Here is a 14,587-nt window from a genome sequence, read left to right on the forward strand (position 1 = left end):
CAGGTTCCTGCCCTGCCAGGCTCTGTGCCGGTGGCCCTGTTCCCTGGGTTGTGTACGCGGGTGCAGCTTCTGCTCTGAAGCGCAGGTTTTTGCAGGAATGGAAGCATGAAATATGGCGGCACGAACAAATACCTACAGATGTACAGAATAAAGCTCAGAGCTTTAGAAACTGGCTCAAAACCTCTTTGGAAATGCAGCCAGTTGGGCTAGATGCATCCCAGGTGTAAAACAGTGGACTTAAATTCACCGATGACAGTGGCTGACTGATACACTCCGAGATGATTCTGGAGCAAAAATCATGGCGTCAGGGACCTACGTCTGCTTACACTAACAGACACTGGGACCTAATGTTTTTGCATGGGTGTAGGCACGTATATAAGGAGATCATTCCTGATCTTCTTACACAGAGTGCATGGATTAAATACTGAAAATTTTAGTAAGGGGTTCAGGCTCAGACAGAAAAATTATTTTGCCACCACCATGCTCTCCTTCTATTGTAAATGGTGCAGCTTCTCCAAATGGAGGGCACCTGTAAAATAATGAGCACTGCTGTTCATCTGTTCCTAGCAGCAGGTCAGGAGAGATGCAAGATTGCTGCAATTGGCTAAAAACTTTGCTGAGAAAAATCCTAATGAGGGTGAAGTACAATAAATAAAAAATGAAGGCAGCCAATGCAGTACAAAGAGAACACGACTGAAGAGAGAAGAAATGTAGAATTTGAGTGGAAAACAGTTTATTGAGATCATGTCGGAATGGGTTAAGTTTGCAGGTGAGAGCTGCTCTTTACTTATCTGTTAGAATTGCATTTTGATTCTTTTGTCTGCTGCTTTGTGCAGCTCTGCCACCTCTTCTCAGGATTAAGAAAGTCTCCCCAAATGAGCATAAGTAATCCTTGCTTGCCTACTTAGTGTCTTCTCCTGTTTTTCTTATAGAGCATCTTTTGAGAGACCTGTGGCTGTTGTTGCAGCTCTTAATTCAGTCCTTCCAGGCTGGAGGAGGAAAAAAGGTGACTGAATGGCAGTCAGTGATGGAGGAATTTCCTAAGATTTACTCCTGGGTCTGCATAGTGTTAGATAATTCATTTTTTCAGTTTCCTGCAGTTACCTGTCTCTGAGAAGGTGAAGCAATGTTTGCATGAGGCTTGTAAAGCGCTGAGTGATGCAAACAGTATTAGTTTGGGATTAGCCACTGCATCCCAACCACCGTGGTGACAGAGATGCAGCTTGGAGGATGATCTCCTCCAAACCTGGGGGGCTGTAAGTGAAGGCAGCTGAGGAAATGGGCCATTTTCTTGTGTGTGTAGCATCTGCAGCACTCAAAACTTTGCCCATGTCTGTTGTCTCTAAAAAGCAGGGCAGTGTGCTGTACATCGGGACATAGGAAACACTGTGTGGGGACATGGAGATGTTTGGTCTTAGAATGTTTTTCCTTTCTGTTGTTGGAGGCACACTAGTGCTGGCAGTCCACATTGAAAACTTCTACTGTGTTTCTCTCTATCACAGTAGGCAACAGGTGGTTTTGAAGCCTGGAAGTCCTTACATCAATTGTGCAGTTTTTCAGCATAGTTTTAAGGTCTGAAAATAATGTAAAGTATCTAGCTTGGAAGTGGTGAAATCAACTGCGTCCTGCATCTGTCCTCTGAAACCATTTCAGCTTCTTACCATGACCATTTTTTATGGTTAGAAATTATTGGCCCCAGTAGCAGATTTCACCAGTCAAGGTTATTAACCTGGGGACCAACAACTTGTTTTTCAAAAAATGACCAAAATTACGTTCCCAGCCTGTACATCTCCAGCCCATTGGAGAATGGGGTTTGAAGGTCTTTGAACCTGGACTGTTTGCTTGATTTCTGCTTCAAAGGAAAGTTTATTCTGTACAGTGTCTGCTTTGAGGTGTTTGGACTGTGTGATCTGTCAGTTGATCTTTACGTTTAGAAAAAAAGTCACAAAACAAAATCCTAACAACAACTCCAGAACAGTGCAGGCTTTTACTGTATCTCTTATTAGCAATGAAAAGTGAACTAACTGCTGGTTCCTGTGGGACTGCTTCTGCCTTGATGATTTCTTAATATCTTTTGTTTTCTTCAAAGGTTAATCTCCTTCACCTGCCCTGTGATATCTGGCCCCTTTCCACATGCACCTGCTTTTCTCAGCTGGGTCTTCAGCAGTGACCTTATAACTCTGTAGACAAACATGATCGTTGTTCATCTGTCAAGTCCAATATCCCTTTGCTTAAATGTTAGGTGGATTTGTGTTATTGCTTTGGGAGGCAGTAATCCAGAAGGGAATTCATTTTACAGAGAGGTCTTCTGCTGTTGATTGGATGAGTCCAATCAACATCATCCCAGTTGGTTTGCTTCTTCATTTGTTCATACATCTGTTTCTCTTATGTGTAGACTAAGAAGCAAAGTCTGATCCTTCCATCTGAGATTTGGTAATCCTTGCTTACAGCCAATGAAGGAGTGTCTCTGATCTAGAAGTGCTATATCTACATACCTGAGGCTTTACTGTGTAATGCTGTTGCAGAGAAAGGATAGCAGATGAAGGCAAGTTATCATTTGGGCCCTGCTGCTGCTTCGGTTGCTTACAGCAGCAGTGTAAGAAGCCAGGAAAGTGAAGAGTAGGGACAGCAAGTAAGGGTTAACCCAGCCAAAACGTACAAAACTGACTGCAACTGGCTGTGCTGGAGGCTTTAGGAAACCACAGTATATGTACAACTGTGATCTCTGTTGTTCATACCTCCAGAGCAGTGCCAGAAATGTAGATTAATGGCTGCTCTACTAAACATTAGCATGTGCTCTTCTTTCTAGTGACAGGTAGAGTACACTGAGCTTAATGGAATAAAAATCCATTGCGACAGAGAGTGACTGAAATGAAGATTGTTAATGGAGTGACATTTAATGGTATCTTCTATGGCTGTTTAGTCTGGAAAAAAAAAAAAAAAAAAGGCATTTTTCAGCTGGCTGTTGGTCTGGCTTGACATGCATCCAGGGCTTGTGAGCACTTACCTGAGTAATTCTGGGCTCTGCGGCACCCTGGGCTGTGCAGGAACATCTCCCTGGCAGCAGGTTGTGTCTGCTTGAGCTGCAGAGCTCATGGACCCCTCGTTCCTGAGAGAGCTTGATGCCACCTTTGGCACCTTATTTAGTATCTCATGCTCTATGGTTTGAGCAGAAACTTTCACAGTCTCCTTTTAAACATGCCCTTTCAACATTTAGCTGAGGAGTAGAAACTTCTTAATGCAACTAAGAGTTGCTGCTTGCTGACCATGCATTCAGCTCAGACAATTGTTTCCCCTTCTAACCATAAAAAATAGCTGTAAATAAATCAAGATCACCAGCACTTTAAGCACGGGCTGTTTCTTTCATGGGTATCCACGTGGAGGCCAGACAGGCCAGTGGAGCCCCAGCACTTTAAGCACGGGCTGTTTCTTTCATGGGTATCCACGTGGAGGCCGGACAGGCCAGTGGAGCCCGACTCCGTAATGGAGCTGATGCTTAATGCAGGAATATTAATATTAACAAACGCAAAGAGGTTTCTGAGTGCTACAAAACCAAAAGTGGCCTGACGTGAGGTTATTTCATTTTATTACAGACTTGTGAAAAGATGCAGGGACCAAGCAAACTGAGAGCTAATTATTTTTCAAAGGTGTTTACAGGTTTGCGTTATTTGTCTTCTAAAAACCTCAGAATGCTGTTGCTTTTGTATATAACTATTTATTTGTCATGTTGTTTGCGTAAACCCTATCCATTCACAGATCATATGCCCAGATTTAGCCCAGACAGGATATGATGCAATTGTTTGGAACTGGTGGAAAAGCAAAAAGGTTGCATTAAGGACGTGTGTGCATTTATTTTCTTAGAAGCTGATTTATTATTTCAAGATGCATATTTGCTTTAACAGGACAGAAGCAGGGTGCATGCTGAGTGCTTCGTACTCTGTGATGACTGAAGGCAGCTGGGCTTGTACATTTGAAAATTCCCATGAATATATTTGCAGCTGTTACAGCAGCAGTGGAGGATGCGGGTGCCTCTGCATTATGACTGTTCAGAATAAATGTCAAGTGAACCAACATATCTGCTCGCTCTTTTCTATTTTCTTGCTTCTCCTCTTCCTCATTTCCCCAAGAAAAGGGAAATTGCTGGAAGCTACTGTCTGTTTAAACGCAAATTCTTAGAGACATCCAGTTGTCATTTAGCTGTTCTTTCTTTTTTGTGTTTTGGGTATAAAAGACAGGTCCCATTGCAAACTGATGCTACAGCAAGTCCTTGCCTGTGGGGAGAGAGAAAGTGTGGTTTTGCTCTATAGTGCTCCAAGGTTTCTCAGTATATTTTTATTCTGATACTTTCTGGGCACTTTCTTTCTCGAGATTGTTTAGAAGCTCCAGGCAGGCTTGTGTTGTGGTTTTTGGTGGTGGTCATTTTCAAACGGATTATTTTGCCTCTCTTGACCTGACTAGCAAGGTAACTTTAATGCAGTCATCTGTTAGAGATGGGACTCTATGAATTAGACAGATTGGGGGCCTGAATTGACCTGGAAAACAATTTGTTGTGAATCCCCCGAAGGAATGTTAAAATTTCAGTAGTAAAAGATTGCTCTCTGCTCACCTCTGCAAGTTGTGAGTCATTAGGGATAGACTCATTTTGTAAGGAGAGTTTTCTGTTGTTAAAAATTCATCCTGCTAAATATTGCAAGAGAAAATACATTGATAAACTTGGAACTTCTCAGTAGCCACAGGCAGTCAACTTTTTCCAACTTTATGACAAATGCATACCATAGGGTCTACGATATATTTTTCCATCTCTTTTTTTTTTCTTTTTTTTTTTTCTTCCTTTTATTTTTTCCCCCCAACCTGTCATGGACAGCTGGGCAGCAGGAACACTTGAAGTTACCATGTTAACAGCAGCGGAACTTGGAGAAGGACTTAGGGTTTTGTGAAAGTGTTTTGAAAGAAGCTGTATGGTGGGCAATAGCAGTTGGTCTCTGCCCTAGAAAAATCTTAGCTCAGCTTTTGCAAGCTCAGTCAGAAGGTTACTTTGCTTTTTTTTTTTTTTAGCTGGAAAGGCAAAGCAGATGTGCCAGTACAGTGGGAGCATCCTAGTCTCAACCTTGGCTACCTCCCAGCGTGTCTTTCTGCCTCTCTAGATGGCTTGTACCAGATGCAGCACCAAAGGTAGAGAGACTTCCTGTCTTGTTGACAAAAATACATGTAGCAATTGGCATATAAAAATACAGAAAGTGGCATTTATTCCATTATATTCTACACTTACTAGCAGTATAGCTATATACACGGAGTCAGTATCAACGTTTGCTGTGTTTTCAGTAGAGATGTTTGCTGGTGTATCTGCCTCTGCCGGGTACTTGTAAAAACCTGTTGCCATTAAAAAAAAAATCAAATGGTGTTTCCAATATTAAAAGAAACTTCAGAATCATTTCTTTAACTGAAATCTTTAAAGAATCTGGATGGTGCAGTGAGTTTTGAGAGAGATTAATACGGTACTGTGGAAAGAGCTGAAGTAAAGTTTATATTTCTGCATGCTACAGTACTGGAGAGATATTAGAGAAATAAATAAAACCAATGGTGGTCAGTATAATTGGGAGGAGTTTTAAAATATTGAGCTGTTTGAAAAAGTTTGAAAATTATGTTATTTCTGTTAAAACAGAGGCAGTTGCTTAATGGAAGAAGGGGCTAAAAAGCAAGAACTTAAGGGGCTGAAGAAAAATAACTCTTTAAGGACTGCATGGAGCAAGCTCTCAAAAGTGATATCTAAAGTTGCTGACACCTGCCTGTTGGCTACCTGTGACTTGTGCCACAGTCAGGAAAGATGGGCGTCCTGCACTGAGATTCCTGAAGAACCAGGAATTACGTGATCGTAATTCACCTCTCCCACTGTTAGGAAGGGACATATCTATACGTAAGCCAAAAACTAACTTTCTTCCTGGGACGCAATGTGTGACACTTGCAGGCAGCTCGTTGTCTTTTGCAGTGCGTGTATAGTCCCTTCCTGATGCCCTTTCTCAGCCTGTATCACACGAGTCTTCTGGTGGTGATGCAGAGCTTTGAATGAGAAAGGACCACAAATCTTGGGGAGAAGATGGAGCAAAGAAAACCAGTTAAAGACAACCAGTGAAGGGCCAGGCATGTGGCTGCACCCGCATCTGCACTCCCTTCTTCCCAAATCCAGCACGCTCTCCTCCCCACCTCCATCAGGAGCTGCACGTGCTTGGCTTTGTGGGGACTCTGCACAAGGAGGAGGGTTAGGGCTGGGGACCTGGGGAGGGACCTCCTGAGCTGAGATCCCTCTGGATGCTCCTGCTGAGCATGGACTAAGACTGGAGTCAGGACAGAGCTTAGCTCAAAGCACATTTGGAGCAGAGCACCGAACCACCAAGCCCTCTTGCATGGAAAGGGCTTGAGGATAAAGAAAGCAGAACAACAACTGGTTTTGTGGGTGAATTTTCTTCATTCCTGACCCATCCAAACCATCCCTGCTGTAAGTTACATGGCTGTTTCCCAGTTCTGCTCCTGAAATTGGTCGTTATCTATTTGGAAGGGCACTTTTTTGTGGGTATTAAGCCAGTTTTTGGCTTTTGCGAGGAGGAAATTACTTCAAAGGTCAAACACATGCTTGTCTCGCATGCAACCTCGCTTATGGTCCCACTCAGCCCCACGGCAGCAGCAGGCACAGTCTGCCTGCTACATCTCCTTTTTGGGCCCCGGGGTGCCCTGGGAATCATAGCTTTTATTTCAAATTCCTTGTGTTTTGATTTGAGTTAGTTGAAATATTAATACAATTAGAGTTAGCAGAATGCCTCTGACTTCGATTTTTGCCCTCTCGTTTATGCTCCAGGCATTACGCTCTAGGCAGCAGCTAAAATGGGATCTAAACTATTAAAAAGCCCACAGGTCCTGACTCAAAACTCTATTTCATGTTTAAAGGGACAGGTTGAGTTGTGAACGCTTTGTAGTGATACCTACTCAGCAGTGATGGTACGTTGAAACTTGCAGCGTGTTTGGATCCTGTTCTGTATCCGCAAAGAAAGCAAAAGGATTGAGGTCCAATTTGAGCTGAACGAGTGAATTTGTGGAATGCATAGTAAATTGTACCTGGAGACTTGAAAAGACTTGATTATTATTTTCTCTTTTTTACATGACTTCAAAAACCCAGACTCGTCTATCAAAATTTAAGTTTAGAATTTTTACATGCAGGTACAGAGCTTTGCTTACATAAGCATTTTTGTATAGTTTGGGGCTTATGTTGTCTCTGGATACAAATTAAGTTATAAAAGCATGTAACAAGTTCCTGGAAGGAAGGCTGCTGCTTCTCCAGTGCTGCACTGTCGCTCTACCTGGTCCCATGATATTTACAAACCATGGTTTAAGCAGAGATGTCTCGGTTTTACTCTCTCTGCCCTTGCTGTTTTTATGGTCGTATGATTCAGGGTATAATTTTCTTATTCAGCCCAATTTGCATTGCTGCTATCTCTTTTTACAGCTATCTATTTCAAGCTATACCCACTCACTGCATTAGCCTGTAAATGCAGATATCAGCTACTGGAACTTCCCAGAGATTGATTTTATGGAACTTAACTGGAAATAAAATGATAGCAATAAAATCTTTGCTTGCTTTGCCTTGACAAACTGCAGGCAAAGTCTGCCATGCATCTTATGATAGGTTCTCCTTTAGTCTGTGAGCGGTCCCATTTTCCCAGGAAAAAGGGAAGCGCGGAGCACTGCTCATGGTGTGTAGGGATATAGCAGAATCCGTAGCCCTGTAAATAAGGGGCTATTGCTCTCAACTGGAGTAATAAACTCTTCCACTTCCTTTTTTTTCAATTACCAGCAGTTGCCGTCATTTGAAAGGTGGTAGCAGAGCTCTAGCTGAACGAAATTGTTTAAAAAAATGAGAGAGAGAATAGTTTTTTCCTGTCTCTTATTTCTAGTGGGAGGGAATGAAAAAGAATCGGCATCCAGCACTGCTGAGCATAGGAGGTCTCTGACCTTGGCAGAGTCGGCGTTTGAACCGAACAGTCCCCATAAGCTTTGCAGTAATTAGTTACACAGGAAAGAGGTGGAGAGAGGATATGAAAGATATTATATAACGAAAATCAGTCTTATGAATATAAGCAATTGGAAACCTTGCCTTTTAATGGGGAATGCTGCAATCTGAAAACAACATGGTAGGGAGGTAAATGTCAGCAACCCTCTGAATGTGGTAGATGCAAGGAGAGGTTATAGAGGAAGGGGATAGGTTGAGTAGACTGCATAGCACTGGAAAAACAGACTGATTTGGGCACACAAACCCTTCTTCAAGAAAGGAAAGCAATTTCTGTAATAAACCCTTTTTCTTTTATTCATATATTAACTGATTACGCGCCTTCCTCTTATGGTATTTTCTTTGCTTTATCTCAGACCAAAGATTATTCCCCCCCCCCTTCCTTTTCAGATATGATCAAAATACATTTATTTGTCCTTGGGAAACAGTATTATTGTTATTTATATAGCAGTCGCTGTGTTCACAGGAGTAATGAAGTATCAGCAAAGCTTCAGTTTGCTGAGATAGAGAAATGTGATACATAAGAAAACAGTAAAAACATGGTGACGTGCTTTTAGAAAAAAGCACAGTGAGAGGTTAGGGTTTAGTTCTTGATTTCTAGTTATTTTCTTTGTAATATTTCCAAAGCTGTCTCTGTATTAGGATATTTCTTTTTTTGTTATTGCCATTTGCCTTTAAGAGATTCAAAGATCAACTGTTCTTAAGACTGCTGTTTCCTAAAAAACAGAGAAGTAGCTGGACCATCAGCGTAGTTATGAACAACAATGTCCCCGATGTAGCAGAGCCCTTTAGAAGTCTGGCGCTTGCTGGGCAAGCTCTGTTCCTATTAGGTACATTATTCTCATTGTGCCTGGTGAATTGGACTCGTGGTGGACACTGCTACTACGTTGCTTTCTACTGCAGAGGCAGATGCAATTAAATGAAGATGACGGCTTTGGGACTCTTTCAAGAATCCTTTAATGTCACTGGAAGTTCCTCATTGACTTCAAAGGGGAAAATTCTGCAGGGGTGGCAAGCGTTACCTTACTGGGTCAAACCCTGGGATGCAGCATCGTGTTCCCAGTCTGGATTTCAGGTCTGATGGAGGTGCTGGCCCACTGCTGAGAAATGTACCCTGAAGTTTCAGAGCACATCTGGTCAGTGTCGCGTGGGAGCTGGCAGAGCACAGCCCCAGCTCTACAGCAGCACTAGTGTCCCTTGCTACGTGACTGCTGTCTCGTATGTCTGTTTTCTGTTGTCTAAGCCTGTTTCCCTTTAAAGCTTGGTTTTAAATACTGCTAGCTTGAAATGTATGATGTAGACCCAAAATCAATTCTGCTGTAGTACCTTCCTAATCAACTGGCCTCTGGCCTGCGGTTCTCAATAGCTGTAGGGATTTTGTGGTGCGTCAAGTCTCTGAGTGGGCTTGTGCCTTTCAGCAGAGAACATGTCTGTGGAGGGAGAACACCTGTTGAGTAATCTCCAATGTCCTTCCCAAAATTGGCTTCTTTCATCACAGCTCACTTGTGCCTGCCACTGAGTACATGAAAATAGTCTCGTTAGACACATGAGAGGGCCTGTGCAAGTAACACGCTGAATTTATCTTCTCAGCAGACAATGAAATATGTGATATTATCAAGATCAGTCCTATTTACATCTTACTGCTCCATCGTTTCTAGAGTCCTGGATTTGGCTAAATAATCCAATGCAAGGTTCACACAGGCATATTGCCAGTGGAGAGAGGAAATCTGAAGTGTTGAGAACAGTCTTTTCTTAAAGTGTCATGAAAACTGATAGTTTTAAACTTTGCTGTCTAAAATTTAGACCCTACAGTGGTGCACCTTGATCAAAGTGATCCTAATATCAGAGATTAGCCTTTAGTTACCCATTTAGGAATTCCCTGCACCTCCTAAAGAGGAGGATTCCTAACCAGGAACATCTTCCTGTTCCTTTCATGGACCTGCCTCATCAGCCTCCACCTAGAATAAATTGACTTCTCTGCTTGTATTAGGTAAAAGTCCAGAGCATGTTTGCATGGTGCACAAAAATGCCAAGCCTTCAAACTATACAGGTTAATAAAATCAACTGTAAAGTTGCTGTCTTAAGAACTACTTGTTCAATGGTTATAGCAACTCACTGGCAACTATTGCAGGTACATCCACTTGCAATATGGGCTGTTTCAAGTCAGAATGACTTTATTTGGGTCTATTTGGGTGACTTGCAGCGAAACACATGATCCTGAAAATTAAATCAATGCTGGGCTATTGACAGGTTATAACTCGGTGGCAGTGTAAATGAATGCTGAGCAATTGCAGGGACAGCATGGCTGTGACAAACACCCTGCCACGGCTTCAAAAAGCTAGTGAGGATTCTTGCAAGTTTGTCTCTGACATAAAATAGAGTGGACCGAGGGCACCATGCACGAACTGGATTCAGCTGGCAGTGCCATCTGAAATGCCCTTATCAGCATGATGGCATTTTATCAATCAATCATATTTAATAAGTTTTACCACAGCTTATTCTTGCTTACATGATGCCTTTGTTGGCTCTTCTTCTGAACAACAGTGGTCTCTCAAAAACACCTGAATTCATAAGAATTCATAATGGTTTGGCTTTTTTAGAATCCCTCAGCAGCCATTCCACTTCTGCAGAAAAATTCTGTTTTGCGAATTACATTAATCTGAAACTAAAGCTCGGGAAAAGTCCTTGTAATCACAGTATGGGTCATGTAGGGGCCCTCCGCAGCTCATTTAGGGAGAAATAATAAGTAATAGGTTCTGAAAATGCTCAGCAGGGAGAAACTCATTTGTGGAAGGCATTTAGTCTAGAAGAGCAACAGCACACCCGTACTTACTGCTCACCCACTTTTACATAAAAACAAGCCCAAATTGGAAATGATGCCCCCAAAATCTGCTCAAAACTGTAGATGCCGAAGTTGTGTATATTCTTGCTTTTGAAAATCCACTCATTTGTGCCAGTTGGGAAGGAACTCATAAGGAAGCCGTTGAGCTGATGCTCAGTCTGTTGCTGCTGAAGCAATGGGATTTTTGTAGCGCAAAATGTGATAGAAGGTATTCACGCCAAGGAGGAGACCAAGCGCCCAGGTTTCATCTCCCTGTGCCTTGGTTCCTCTTCTTTCGCTGCAGTCTTTATTTTCAAATAGGTTTTCAGTGAGGTTGTTGCAGGGAACCCTCTGCGTCACTTTATCAACTTTTTGTTGTACAAATGATGGGGCAAAGTTGCCCTCAGTCCCTTGGCTGAAGGGGGAGAGAAGTCCCAGGCCAACCAGATGGATATTATTCTCCCCTATTTGTGATTTATCTCTTTATTGCCTTCTTGGCATCTCTTTCTTTTCCTGCTGGCACCCCCTGTTTGTCAATGGTTTAGGTTGGGTCTAGGAGCACATCTTCGTGGGTAAGACATACTTTCTGATTTTGCTGGCTTTTGTATTGTGTTTTTCATCAGTATAAAGTCTATCTGCTATGCTGTAGGATAGAAATTATGTTCAAAATTAAACTGGTATTCCATTTGAATATGCACTTTTTATTATGTATTTAGCTGATGACTGTTCATGTTAGCTTGCTTCCTTTCTTTCTTCCCTCTTCTGCTCCACCCTAGCAGAGGTGCTGCTGGCAGGCTCATACCCAACACCTGAGTCCAGCCTTAGACTGGTATAATTTCAGAGCAATTCTGATGAACAAAAAGCACTTTTACTTGAGGAAAAACAAGGTGATAGCAGAAGAGAGAGCCTGGATACTTCCTCTTTTGCCTTTCCTCTGAGCGCAAAACTATTCCAAGTTATTCTCTGTGTTTCAGTTTAGTGTTTGTGTTTTCCTTTTCTGTCCCATCAGTTCGTGGTACAGTGCCTCCAAGGCTTAGCCTGAAGCACCTGCAAAGAACGAGGCAACAACAGCAGGTCAAAGGAAAGGCCAAGAATACACAGATATTTTTGTCTTCATTTGATCTGTTTCAGTGTCTTGTCACAGCCCTGCTCTATGGTCAACGTTTCCAGTCTATTTTTCTGTACAAATTCTTCATCCTTCAGCTTTGGTTGCCAGTACCTGAGGCAACCATCTGGGATTAGGAGAAGGGCTTTAATTGGCTGGTTTTATATCAGCTGTAAGAAAGAGATGATATTTTTATCGTCAGGCCAGCAACAATGCTTCAGTAGTCACCTAGCACTGTAGACTGGCAAGCTGGTCCTCCTTAGTCCCCCAGCCCCTTCCACCCCCACCCTCCCTGCTGTGAAGGAGAAAGCCAGGGAAGCTGCAGCATCCTAATTTTCCAGATGACAGTGCTCCCAAGCCTCCCAGGGAGCTGCAGACGGATCTGATCCCAGCTGCGTTTGGCTCCCCTCAGCTTGCGGAGGCTGAGCCAGGAGATTGCTGCTTCCTCTGGAAGAACGTGCTTCTTCCAAGCTGGCCCATAAATGCAGGAGCTGCCTCAACCCACCCCCCCAGCAAACAAGGAACAAAAATTGTAATAAAACGTATTAATATGCCAAGAGTTGGCCAAGTTACTAGGGTGCATATTGGCAGAGCTGTAAAACAGAGAATGAAGTTCAAAATGCTTGCAGTTATTTACAAGCTTCACATTGTTTTACAGAATAAATTACTTCATGGTGTTTTCATACGGAAAATGAGACAGGGGACAGCTCCTCAGCTGTCTTCCCTGAGACATCCTGACCACAGTCCAGCTCTCCTGCAGGGTCCTAAACAGCAAACCAGACACGGGTGGGGGAGAAAAGGGAAAGATCCCCAGTAAGGAAACAGATCCAAAGGCGCTTTCTTCTTCTTCAATTTTAAAACCACCTTCCTTACCCAAAATTGCAGTGTCTTCCCCAGGGTTTCTTGTTCTTTTGTTCTAGAATGTGATTTCAAAGACAAATGAAATGTCCTTGGTGGCTGAGATAGCACCCTTTCCTTTGATTGAATGGGCCCCTCTAATGCTGATGTTTGCCAGTTCTCCCTGCAAACTTTTAGTGCAACTTGAAATCGTACCTTTTCCGAGGAAGTCAAAGCCATCTTTAGAGAGAAAGTGCAAAAATGGCTTCACAGCTGTTTTTAATGCTTTTCTGAGCCACAGATCTGATACATGTTTTCTTATTAATATACAATCCCAGCAATTCTCCCCCACCATAACTCAAATCTTTTTTTTTCTCGCATGAGACGTGCATTTGGTACTAACCCACAGCATTAAATTCTCCTGTCCTGTGGCATATTTACCCATTGCTTTTTTGTTACCAGATGCATGTCTCTGATTGACAGAATTACTAATCCATTATAATCATATTTTCATAATTAGTCCCACTGAGCCTCCAATGCCTGCATGCAAGCATAGGTAAACTACAGCCTGCCACAATATGTTTTTACTTACTGACAGCTCAGTGTGAAGGAAATGTCTGTCTAGTTCCTGCAACAGTTATTAGACTTGCCTTTTGTTTTTCCTTTCACTCTTTCTTTTTCTTGCTCACTTTTTTTCCCCCCAAGTCTCTGCTAATATGGACCCTTTGTTGATTGTAAGTCACCATTATCAACTTCTAATCCTTAAGAATACCAGGAAATATTGGAGATTGGAACTTTAAAGTCACTTTTGAATAAAAACACATGGAAATGCATCAATTATTCACCAGGTAAAGCCTGAGCAGACATAGATGCCAATACCTGTTTGTTTACCTGATGGAGGAAAGATTGCCAAAGCTTTCAGATTTGTCTTTTTGCATCTTTCACGTCACGTCATTATGGCTGTGTCCTACGTGCCATGCGATCTTGTGTCCCATCCAGTCTTTTCTCAGTCTTGGATGACTTTGAAGCATTAGCTCATTGCTTGGCACCTCATCCCAGGTTTGGTTCTACCACTGGTCACGGATGAGTCCCTCAGAAGAGTGTGACAGTCCAGCAGAATCCATCTGAAGGGCTCTTTGGCAGCAAGAGCGATCCCACTTACTCTCTGTGGACCTCCTGCCATTCCCAGCTACTTGCCCTATTCCTCTGGACTTTGCAACCATCTGGACTACTATGTGACTTCATTGTTGCTTTCAACAATTTTTTGAAATTTGCTTTATTTCTAACAAGCTTAGTGTGAATCTTGGATACTTCTTGAAGTATCATATCTTAATTTAAAAGATTAAACAAGTGTTTAATAACCCCCAAATAACAACAAAAAAAAACCCAACATGCTTAAAGATGATGGTTTGGATTGGCCAAAATCTTAATTATTTAGAATATTCTATCCATCTCTTAAACAAAAAAAAATGTTTGAGAAAGTTCATCTCACTTCAGCCTGCCCTGATGTTACTACCCCCTGTACCGAACCTTTTTGCCAAAAACTTAAAGAGTTTCAGACATTATATTTGAGCACCTTATCTGCCCTGCAAGTTCTTGATTAGGATGGAGGGCTGCAATCCCCAGGCAGCAAGAAGTGAGGCATTCAATGCATTCACTGATAGAAAGATAAATCACTGCTGTAGGGATTGTAAGGAGTTACCTGACTGCAGGAGAAGCTGAGGCCTGGAGGGGAGCAGCAAGGACTTCACATGTGAAAATCAGCCAC

This window comes from Nyctibius grandis, chromosome 10, assembly GCF_013368605.1.
Source record: "Nyctibius grandis isolate bNycGra1 chromosome 10, bNycGra1.pri, whole genome shotgun sequence".
NCBI classification, from domain to species: Eukaryota; Metazoa; Chordata; class Aves; order Nyctibiiformes; family Nyctibiidae; genus Nyctibius; species Nyctibius grandis.